Source organism: Pholis gunnellus (genome assembly GCF_910591455.1).
Source record: "Pholis gunnellus genome assembly, chromosome: 3".
Classification (NCBI taxonomy): domain Eukaryota; kingdom Metazoa; phylum Chordata; class Actinopteri; order Perciformes; family Pholidae; genus Pholis; species Pholis gunnellus.
The window spans coordinates 17,767,446-17,779,793 of record NC_136529.1 but is presented as its reverse complement, the minus strand read 5'-3'; the positions used below and the strand labels follow the sequence as shown (position 1 = coordinate 17,779,793).

Genomic DNA, 12,348 nt, shown 5'->3' with positions numbered 1-12,348 from the left:
TTGTTTTTTCACTGTGAGGCGTGATCTTTTGGTCCGGGGACAAGTAGGTGTGCTGACAAAAACACTGCATTCAAATTTCACTACAATCACAAAATGTACTGAACAAAACAATTCTCAAGCACAGAGAGTTTACAAGTCAGAATTATTAGTAATATGAGTGAATGCGCTACAGTAATATTAGAAAATATTTACTTGCAAAATACTTCACTTAACAAAAAGATTTAAAGATTTTTAGTTTAGAATGTCTTGTTAAATCTTTTTAAAAATAAGAATTTGATTTTGTACTTTTAACACCCAATGACAAAAAATACAACTTCTGAGAGATCGCTAAGAGAGCTACTGATTGGCCTTGCGTTGAATCTTGTCATTTCAGTCAAATAGAATAAATGATTCCTATTGAAATGGGGCCTGAGGAGAGGTAGCAAATGTTGGAGATAAACTGTGATGACAGCTTGGATGTAATGAAGAGGCTGAGGGAACACAGACCCACGATAATTAGAGACAACAGGCATGACAGAGAGAGGAGGAGAGCACAGGGGGGGGGGGGAGAGAGTAGATGGACAGGAGAAAGTGCAACAGAATAGGAGGCGAAGAGGAGGAAAGAGGGACAGCGAGTGTTGAGTCCTTCACAGCGAGTGACTATCGGAGCTCCGACAGGAAAAATAACACTTTCCAACCAACCACGGACCAGAAATGAAGGCAGCCCTGGCAACTGCAGAGCACGCATGCTGTGTGTGTGTGTGTGTGTGTGTGTGTGTGTGTGTGTGTGTGTGTGTGTGTGTGTGTGTGTGTGTGTGTGTGTGTGTGTGTGTGTGTGTGTGTGTGTGTGCTGCCTTATGAGTGACACACAAGCATCTTTCTCGCTGCATTAAAAAAAATGAATAAAGTAAAATAAAATGGATACAAATTTTCTTTTTGTATACGTCTCGTCACAAGTTGACCAAAATTGCCCGTGGAAGGAAGGAAAAATGTCTGTGTTTTAAAACATTGTGTTTTGCCTTTGTAGATACAGTGGAACAGTGAGTGTGACAGCATTCTATTTGAATGATGTTTTTTCCTCTTGTAATCCAGCAAAAAAAATGTTATTAATTAATTGTTGAAAGAAAAAATAAAGGCATTTTTTTATCATTCTAAAACTTGAATTGATGTATTGAAGTTGAAAATGAAAAACTATGGCACACGTGAAAAACAATTAGAAAACTTTTCTTTAATTAATATAAAATCTGATACCGGTAAATATATTTGAATGGTATCATATGTAGCCTGTTAGAATAATTAGAAAATTACCTTTGCTTGAACGGTGAGCCGAGAATCTAAATACTCAAAGAATATACTTCACCACTTTTTCTCATTTTTAACTGCTCTTTTATTCTTGTTTTTTTTTCAGAGCTCTCTGCCTTCCTTTCCTCTCACCCTCTGACCAGCATTCTGTCGGCAAACAGCGAACGGTGCTTCAAAGGCCAACAGCCCACACCACAAACACACACACACACACACACACACACACACTGTCTTCTCTCTCCTCAGGAACATGAGAGCTGGCTCTAATTCACAGGCTGGTAAAGCTGTGGTGGACAGCAATCTTGATCTGGCAGGATTAGGCTACTTTTATTTCCCCAAGAGCCACGGGATGGGGAGGGGGGGGGGGGGGGGGGGGGGGGGGGGGGGAGTGTGCGTGCGTGCGGGGTGATGGGGGAATAAAATCCTTCTACAAATGTCAGACAACGACCGGTGACCGGGGGCCGCACAGATACACACACGCAAGCTCGCACACTCATAATCACTCCTGAAAAAGCCCAAAGTGCCACCCAGAGAAGAGACTCATCCCTCTCCGTCTCATCAGTGTGAGAAAGAAGGGATGTGGGGGCAAGAAAAGAGCCGAGCGGGAGGAGGAGGAGGAGGAGGGAGTGAGGGAAGGAAGGAGGGAGTAAAAAAAAGGGAGGGAGAGGGGGTGGGATTACACAATTATTCAGATAACAGCTGGGTATAATCTAGTGGCAGATGTCTCTCGGTCAACAATGCCCACCACACACAGGCGTGCGTGAGTGTGTGCGCATACACACTAACAGAGTTTCAATGCCCAGCGAGCAGCCACAGAGTGAAAAAAACGGCCGCTGATGAACCAGCACCGAGTGCTTAACAACACGGCTCTCTATCGCTGTCTGGGAACGACTCAGATGAAACAATCTGTAAAAATAAAGACACAGAGCCCGTTTTCTCCTCACCGATGAAATGTCTACAAGATACACACACAAGTTGGGAAAGCGACGACCTGTTTGCTTTTCTTGTCCTCCGACAGCCGTCTGAAAAACAAAACCTAAAACCGGAGGAATTCTGACCGAGGAGGAGAGAGGTGGAGGGTCACCGGTTGATTGACAGTTAATTGTTGTTACACACACACACACACACACACAAGAAGTGTACACACATGCAGAACAGAATCCCGCACGTCTGTGAACGATCTCCAAGGCTCCCGATAGCGGCTCTAGCAGGCACCCTTCCTCCCCTCCTGCCTCCCCCTTTCCTCCCCTCCCCTCTCTGAAAGGGCACTATAGAAGCCATAGAGTCCGCAGCACACTGGGCAAAGCCTGTACAGTCTCTTCACCTTGAGAGCCACAGCAGGAGGAAGGGGGAAGAAGAAAGAGGGAGGGAGGACAGAAGTTGACAAGACAGAGACAAAGGGAGCATGTAGTCCTTTTCTATGGGCCGGATCATATTCATCACATTTACTCTTACAAATTATCTCTGAATATTTCTTCCAGAAGTTTTGGGGAAAACTTAATTCCTAAGCAAGGAAATCTTTCTGTGAGTTTAGGCGCAGTGGAGGAGGAAGGAAGGGCGGCCCAAGCGAGCTCTGTCAATCCGTCAACCCAGGCAGCCTATTGTGATTTGGTTTAACACTGGTTAACAGCTCGTCCTGTCAGGGGATGGATCATCCCACGGCGCCTCACATGCTAATAGCTTAAGTAGGCGTCCCATGTCCCCCGGAACTAATACCATAAATACTAATACCATAAAAGAGCAGTGCGCACCGACGCTGCAGCCTCACTTTCGCCCGCGTTAGCCAACATCCCGATACTTTACGGATTAGAAAACATAATGAGATGCATTTAAATGGTTATTACCTCCCCGGTCCAGGATGGCAAGGAACAGGGACAAGGGGAAATACTGAAATGCTAATTTCCTATCATCATATGTTAATGTGAAGTCATCCTGGTTGAAGCAATTCAAACACTCTGATGCAAATCAAAAACTAAAAAAAATGTTCAAATAAATCAGATTCATGGTAAACCTGATAACGGCAGTCACAAATGAAATGAGCAGAGAAATCCAAATAGGCCATGAGTTGTTATTAACTCATCGGGGAAAGAGACTAAACTGATTTGAGTTCAATCAGGGTGTAGTTGAGTTTATGGAGCTGGATATGAATCCCTGTGCGCTCCTCCTCTTCTGTGAATCTCAGCATTTTACTGTCCGGCTCGCAGATTTTTACCGCCGCAACACCGCGGACATACGAGCACTCGTGTAACGCTTCTCCACAGTTGGTTTATGAAATGTGCAAAATGTGTGTGTGTGTGTGTGTGTGTGTGCGCACGCCTCACTGTGTGTGTGTGTGTGCGTGTGTGTGCGCGCGCGCGTATCCATAACATTCTGAGTCTTGCGCTTCACAGCTGTCACCTACCCTTCACAGCCATCCTTTCAATACACATTAAAGCAGTGCTGCAGAAAGTTTAGTCACATTGTTGTTCTGAGCGAAGCTTTCCACTGATCTGCTCCCTCGGTTCCCCCGCTCGATTGACGGCTGCCCTGTCAGTTTGTCGCAGCGCTTTTGAAAACACCAACGGCTCTCTGATGAAGTGCTTACAAAAGGTCATAGGGTGGAGGCGATGGAGAGCCGACTACTGAGAGAGAGGGAGGCAGGGGAAAAGGAAAGGGAGACGGGAGAGAGTGAAGGAAAATCCATAACACAAATACAGCTGTCAGAAGCAATGCGGAGTTAGCAGGGGACACAACGACCGATGGGAGCTTTTTCATGAAGATGCTCTGCTCAAACACAACAGGCGTTCTCCCACTTTCTACACACTACGCTGCTCCGCTACTTTATTTGTCCCGCTTTCGCCGACCATCTCGCGCTGCTCTCTACCTGGCTGTGCCGCTGACCTAACGATCCTGTGTGACTCTTTCTTTCTGTCGGTGAAATCAAACCGGACAGCTTCAGCTGCCTTGCTTCACGATCAGTGCTCTCATCCCCCAGACTCCGCGGCCACAGCCCTCTCCTTCAGCTCCAGCCCTGGCCTCAGGTGCCAAGCGCACTCTGGAGAGGCTGATCTAACGCTTCCTCGGCCATAACGTCCCACGCCTAAAAAGCCACATGCACGTCGGTTCCCTCGCTTCTACCACCAGCCTTTCACTCATTTGTTCTATCTCTTTCTCCGTACCCCCCCCCCCCCCCCCCCCCCCCCCCCCCCCCCCGGAGCCTGTAGGAAACAGTCTCTTCCGCTCTAAGCTGTTGGGTCACTCCTTCCCACATCCATCAGCTGTTAATGGGCCGGTGCTCTGTGGAGCCGGGGAAACATCTCTGAGCCGGCCTGCCTCCCGGCCACCCCACACACACACACTTATAGAGAAACTCATCTGAAACGCATTGGACATGTTAATGACCACAGGCTAAACCGTTGTGTCAAGCAAAGATGATTGTCTTATCAATCAGAGGAAGAAAAGTGCGTTTTTAAAGAATGAAGTTGGGACTGCGAGCGGGGCTGCTGTCACCACGTATGCAATGACAGCTCTTTCAAACGACACAAAAGGACGAAAAGGCGACAAAAGGCGACAAAAGACAACAACGGCTTCTTCTCACAGGTGGCCAACTTCCAAAAAACTGCCTAAAGGCATCTTCCCGCTCTCCGTCTCTACTGCCCTGCAACTTTCCTGCATGACACCGCCTTCTGACCCGTCAGGAAAACACATCTCATCTTTGAAAAATGTGTGGGATTTATTATGTGCACAGACAGACAGACAGACACACACACACACACGCACACACACACACACACACACAAGTATTCAGCCCTCAACTTCTCCTAAATAACAGGTTCAATTAGAACCACATGTATAATCAGGCCTCAGTCTAAAGCAATGTGGCGGCACTTTCACTGTGCAGTCAATCACTTCAATACACAATCAGAGCACTCCCCCACTTGCTGGCTGCCCAAGAAGAATAACACCTTTATTTAATCCATTAATTTGTCAATTATTTGCCATTAACATATATTTAAGAGGTAACAAGCCACAATTGCTCTCGTAATTGTACTCAGTGATTACATATGGAGACGTGTAGATTTTAATTTTATATCACAAAGAAGAAAGTTTTATTCTATGAAAAGGAGAGCTATAATAGATTAAAATAGGTTTCATTTTAAGACATAATTACACAGTTGTTTCAACATATAGAAAATCTAATCCTACACCGCTTTAACATTTAAAAGCCCGAAACATCCCAAATGCGCACACCGTGCAGTAACGACAGCTTCAGGACAAACACTTAAAACAATTCCATTTTAAAAACAGGCTTTCACTCCCTGCACAGCAACATTTCTCGCCTTTCTCAAACCACATCTAAAGGATATTGAAAGTTTAACCATTTCAGCTTTTTAAGCAGGTAATGAATGCACTGAGTGCTGCAATAGAAGTAAACCTGCGAGTATCTATCGCGGGTCAAATTCGACATGTATAGCAGAGTTGTATACGGGTGCTCTTCAACATCACTTTGGAGCCAAAAGCCCACTCAGACTTGTGGGCTTGGGATAGCAGGAGGGCTTTAATGAGGAGAGCGCGAGAGATGGAGAGACGGACAGGCGAGCCATCAACGCTACCGACGCACAGGACATTTAAAACTTCAAATACTGTCCATTCTCACTCAAGCAGGACAGGTGAATTGAGAAAAAAGCACTCTCGTACGCACACACTCCCGCACTCAGATATATACACTCTTCCACACATACATTCACATGCGCTAATGCCGGAGGTAAGGACTCTCTGAGTGAGTTTATGGACTAACACAATCATGTTGCTGGCTTTTAATACTGCTTGAAGGGGTTTTAAAGCGCATGAGATTCACAGCCATTACTGCCCGTCTCTAGACGGTCTCATACATGTGCTGGAGTCACACACACCGGCACGCGGTCACACACACAGGACCGAGCTGTAAAATCATCATTTAAGTACTGTGTCAGTAAGCATAACAGAAACAATTGTCTGGTGAAGAACAGAGTGTGAAAGTGATAAAAATCAGCAGCACATGAGCGACTCGTATAAACAATGAAACAAAACAGGACGTGGAAAAGACACAGCTGTCGAGAGAAGTGAGGGGAAAAAAAAGAGGGAAGAGTGTTGAGGCAAGTCAGATAAAAAAAAAAAAAAAAAGGTGGCAATGCTGAGGCAAACAGACACGGACGCACAATAGCCGACAGAGAGCAGAGAGTCAATCTGTCTCTGACACCTCTGGCTTCCTGCACACGTACACTCTTTTTTTTTTTTTTTTTTTTTAGCCAAATAACTACTTCTGCCTCTCAAACACTCTTTTGTATCATTGTCTCCCATTATATTTCGATGAAAAGCCTGTCACTGATGTGATCAATGAGCAAAGCACAGCATAGAAATGTTAACTTTACAGAGTTTATACTGTTAATGCTGCAGTGTTTAAATAGAAGTAGACGTTTAACAAAATGATCGTATCATTTAGCAGTGAGCTACATTCAATTTAATCAAAATGCACAAATAACCAAATTGTACAGTAATTGTTGGAAATCATACCTACGACTCCAAACATCGTTGTTTTACAGTAACTGAGACGTCTCAGCTGCTGAGCCTGAGAGATGAAGCAGTTGAAAGAACTTGCAGCGACGAGATATTTAAGAATAAAGTCAGATTCAAAACTGGCTGAATTATTATTTTTCTCCATATTTCTGGGAAATAATTTCAGCAAATCTAGCACATAGAAAATAATTACCGGGGATGCATTGAGGGCTGCTGTCAGCAGGCAATTATTGTCACATTATTAAAATGATACAGGTGTGCTGATATGCAAATAAAATACATTCAGCTTCTTGTGTCTTTGCTAAAATTTACAAATGAATCATCTTAAAATTCTGATATAATTTTGCTGATTTAAATAAACTGCTGCATGGGCATGTGTGAACACTAAAACATGAATGAGCAGATGTTTATGAAGAATACAACTGAATGTGTAATTCACTTTGGTGATTCTTTTTAAATTTCTTTTATTCTATTTTTTTGCATACACTTTACAACAGGGCCTCGGAGCCGCCACAAAATACCTGCTTTCCTGTATCACACCAGAAATGTGACACGCTCATAAAACGTGATGAAGAGTTTTTTCATTCCCGCTGGATCTTCTATTAAAGTGCAATTAAAAGTGTGTCATTGCGTCGCGGAAATGCCACCACAGAGGACGGGGGGGGGGGGGGTGAAGGTAGGTGGGGGTTGGGGGAGGGGGGGGGGGCACACAACAGGAGAGAGAGGACACAGTAAATAAAATTAATTATGCCAAATGCCCCGGCGCCCATCAATCACGGGGCAATAATGCCCGTGTCAGGGTGTGCACCCACACGGCCTGTATGCTTTTCTCTCACTGACAGACAACTAACAGCAATTAATTGTCGTTTCATCTCTCGCGCTTGTTTTGTCTGCAGCTTTCCATCACGCGGGACCTGAGTCCATCTGACATAAGAGAATGTGGTGGCTGATGTTTCAAATTTGATTCGAAGTATTTTAGGGGGGGGGGGGGGCGAGGGGGGGGGGACAGCAACTTAATTTTCACAACAAAGTTGACGTAACACAGGTTCGAACGGGATTTTTAACTGTTTATCTCATTGAGATTAATGCGATTTAAAATTAAATACATATAGTAGCGTTTTTTTCCTTTTCTCTAAGAAGAAAGGATAATGTTCCTCTGTGGTGCAGGCCTGCTTTCAGGCGGCTGTTGATTGCAAAAAAGAAAAGGAAAAACATGGGTCATGTAGAGGTTCTGGTACAGACTTCAACCCCCTCAATTTCTTATTTTATAATATTGTCAAAGTCAGCTCCGTACATGCAGGCATATTTTGATATCATCAAAAGTCTCACACGTCTATTGTATTTTATGCAACGTATCTAATTTATGAAATATAAAAAGACAGTGTTATAATGCACCAATTATCAGTCTACAACCCTACAGATCAGATCAGTTTTAATATTCTCCGTGAAACTTTTACTATGGACAACTCCTCAACGTCCTTCTTAAGACCGAGAGCTGCATATTGTTATGTATTTAATCCGGTGAGTCAATATGGAAAATGCAACAGAACTCAGCAAGGTCACAAAACGCGGTTCCAATTTCAAAAGTCAAATGGTTTGAAAAGAAAGTATTGTCCCCTGACCTATTGACTATCCACAAGAAAGCATTTCTCTCTCTCTTAAAACAAGGGGGTCTATTATCTTCAGTGAGGGGCGCAAAGTCCTGTTTTTTTTATTTATTTGAAACGTTATTGTTTAATTATCAAAAACTAAATGCAACTATTTGAACTACTTTAAGAATTTAAAGACAGTGCTAAACGTCTGGGAGCGAAACAGGTACAACGCGATGACAAAGCATTCACACACGAGAGTGTAAAATGATCACCACATAACCAACGTCGGTGTTTATTATTAAATCCCTTAACAGGGATTATTTACGGGCACGCAAAATTAAGCTTGTTGCCTCCAATCAAATCCCCTCGCGACATCTTAGTTAGTCCAAACCTGCGAGACAAACTTTTTGTTGCCTCATGAGCGAGGACTTCCGACAATGACAATTTCTAAAAACCACCGGTATCTCAGTCCACGAAACTCTATAATAATTTGATTTTTTCTTTTTTTTTTTAAATGAGTTCAAAGAAATTGCACATTAAAACAAACGTCGCTTTAAATATACTTCAGTTTCCCCTCTGTGCGGTATATAACACGTGTGAACGTATAGCGAAGAAATAGAAGGAAACTTATTCCACCGGCTCCTTGCTATTGTAGAAATTGAATAGATGAAAGCTTCAAAGAGGATTTTAATACGTGGCTGATAAGTTTAGCGAACAACAATCCGATGAAAAGAAAGTTCAAATGAAACATGGACGGAGGGAAGTCCGAAAGAGGAGAAACTCCCGAGTGTGCCAAGCTGTTTTTAATGCCCTATTTTATTATTAGCGTCGCGTGGAGGAGTTTCACAAACAATGTGCGATGAAAAAGTTGAAGTTCGATGTCTTGTTGGTAGACTAACATGTGTATCAGAGAGTTTCAATGGAAGCACAGAGCGAGGAAAGAGTGAGGAAGGCAAATAAAAAGGGGGAAAGGAAAGTGTAGATAATGCATCAACCTGTTCTCTTGTTTTCTGGAGAAGTCAACTTTCACGCCAGTGGTTGGACCATGTGGACAGCCCCGCTTCTGCTCCTCAAACCCCCGGCGCGTCCACTCTCTCTCACGGCGACAAAGGGGCACACAAGCCGACGGGACGAAAAAAATTCAAAAAAAAAAAAGAAAAATGGAAAGAAACAGAGAGGGGAGAGAGGGAGAGACAGAGAATTCTAGGATCTAAGACCGCACGGCCATTACTTTAAACGACAAAGCGTGCTCGTTAGTCCTTTCCTTTTCCCTTTTGTGTGCGTCCTCTCTCCTCGGAGTGGCCCCTCTGGAGTGAAGTCAGAACAATACTGCCGCTAAAACTCTGGCACTGTGCGCAAGTTGCCGCGGAGAAAGCGCGCAGCTTCTCGTCTTGTTTTGTTGCGTCTGCTTCCCCTCGCTATCTCTTCAAGAGGCTCATTCAGCGCGAACAACCCTTCCACCGGTCCTCACTTTTTGGCATCCCGTCTGTTGCTTGCTCGTTTGCTGGAAATCAGGGTTGAATCACTAGGGCTGTGTGAGTGTACGAGTGTGGAGTGTGTGTGTGTGTTGCGAGGGGGACAGTTTGCTGCGCTACCGTAATGCCTCTAAAGCAGGTGCGCGTTTTCATCGCTTGCCCTATCCTCGTAAAGCCCTGGCGCACAAAAGGAAAACAGCAGCCGGTGAGAGGTAGAGCCTATCTCTCTCTCCCTCTCTCTCTCTCTCTCCCCCAGTGTGTGTGTGTGTGTGTGTGTGTGTGTGTGTGTGTGTGTGTGTGTGTGTGTGTGTGTGTGTGTGTGTGTGTGTGTGTGTGTGTGTGTGTGTGTGAGGGGAAGGCACTGATCTTTTGACCTCTCTTTGCATCCCGGCTGAGTTGTGCTATTGTGGAGGCAGAGAAGAACAGATGTTACTCTACACAGATTTTGAGCTCAGAAACCGTCAACAAAGCACGATCATCCAAACTAAACTAGTCGACTGTTAAACATTTTTATTTTCTACACCTTTTTGTTGAGCTTTGCACTTGTTGTACTGTTACATTAAAAAAAAAAGTATGAATATCTTGTATTTTTCTCATATATCTTTTTTTTTTTGTTGCTCTGGACAGATGATATTGTGGTACAACTTTCATCTTTTTCACACTGCATGGAAGCCTTTATCGATTTATGCCAAAAAGAATTACGTCAACTTAAGAAATGCTGTATTCCACAAATAAAAAATAAGCCTAAAATCTGTTTCAGTGGGTTCACCCTTGTTTTACACTTACCTTGCAAATAGACAGTTATATTGTGATTGGACAATTTTTAGTGCCTGCCTATCTCACTACGTCCTTTATGTATTTTGGAAGTCTGACAACTCCTTTTGCAGAGTTATTACCACCTTTTTCCCCCTCACTGCCACATTCATTTACTAATTGACAGCATAATCAGTGTTGAGATTACTGTCTCTGATGAAATTTGGAAATTACATCATTCCTGTCGCTGCAAAAAAAAAAAGTGAGTGGGGGAAAAAAAGAGTGCCATAACTCATAAAAAGATCTTGGAATAATTTTGCTTTGGCCATTAAATGGTATTCTGCCCTCCTGCCTTTTCTCTATCTAAGCTTTTACCATTGGAAAATGATGGCAGTCAATCACAGTACCACCCAACAATGGGCCACGACTGCAGTAAATCACAACACATTCATTAGCACGATCAATACCACTAAAATACAAGTGTCTGTGTGTGTGTCTGTGTGCGAATGTTGTGGGTGTGTGTTTGTGTGCATGCGAATGTATGAACACCCATCTATCTATCTATCTATCTATCTATCTATCTATCTATACATATATACATATATACATAATAAATCACTTTTACAATCAACACTTGAAATGATGAAGGCATTGCAAATGACAAGGTAGTGCAAAATGTAAACCTTACTTTCAATATATAAAATCCACATATATATATATATATATATATATTATTTTACTTTTTTTACTTACTCACCTCTCCTCTGAGCCTGACAAATTTTTGCCAGGAACACTTTGTTATATATCTCCAATAAATCTCCGGAGAATTGACGGGTGCTAATGTGAGCAACGAGTCATGCTTTGTTAAGTGGCTGTTATCATGAAGGTGCACTTTCAAGTTTGATCGACAAAAGGAGAAGGTATTCTTAAAAGAAAGTTTATAACTGAACCCCATAGTGTATGTTTACTTAAAATCTTTATCGTGACATACAACCTGAATCCAGTAACTGAATGCAGAAGAAGCACAATAGAGAGCGAAGAGACTGAATCATCCTTGTGCTTGTTGTTGTGTAACTGGTGACATTTTTACTAAAGATATCAATCACCCCGGCCTGTTTGCAGAGTTGTTGTTTGTCTGTTTTTGGCTCATCGATGCATAAAATGACCAAATTAAACAGAGCACACGGAAACTCAGAAGGAATCTGTGTTCCCGCACGGCCTGAATAAAGCCGAGCCAGGCTGGGCTGAAGAGGGCCAAGTAAGAAACCGGATCAAAATAAGAGCTGGCTTGGACATCTTAAGTCAACACCTTCATTCTTGTTCTCGCTGAAAGGAGAGAAACGCTGCTTGGCCCTCTCACCCGTCTCCTATTCCCATTTAGGAACCCTTCTCTCCCTGTTAATCAGGGGGAATAATTATCAAAGTGGACAGGTAATTAAATTAAAACATAAGTGGCTACATGAGCTGGGTTGGCTGTACTACAAGGTTTTCCCTGGCTTAATTAAAGAGAAATATGGGAGAGCTCACCCACAGTGTCAGAGCTGGAGAGAGAAAAAAAAAAAAAAGAGTAGAAAAGAAAGCTCCTGCCACTAACTTTGAATGACTCAATCTGGTCCTCTAAACACAGGATTTTAGATTGATAGAAAGGATTGATTCTGGCCTCTGTGTGTATATGTGTGGAGGGGAATTCCTCTTCACTGCTCATTCCTGAA

General features: G+C 43.2%; 1 protein-coding gene across 1 annotated transcript in view; it reads right to left on the bottom strand.

The window, feature by feature from the left end:
• The window catches only part of foxp4 (forkhead box P4), a 90,303-nt gene extending 80,417 nt beyond the window's left edge, over positions 1–9,886 (bottom strand). The window contains exon 1 of the mRNA XM_079186487.1: positions 9,404–9,886. The gene's annotated coding sequence lies outside the window, so the exon portion shown is untranslated. The remainder of the gene's footprint in view (positions 1–9,403) is intronic.
• Positions 9,887–12,348: the final 2,462 nt, after the last annotated feature.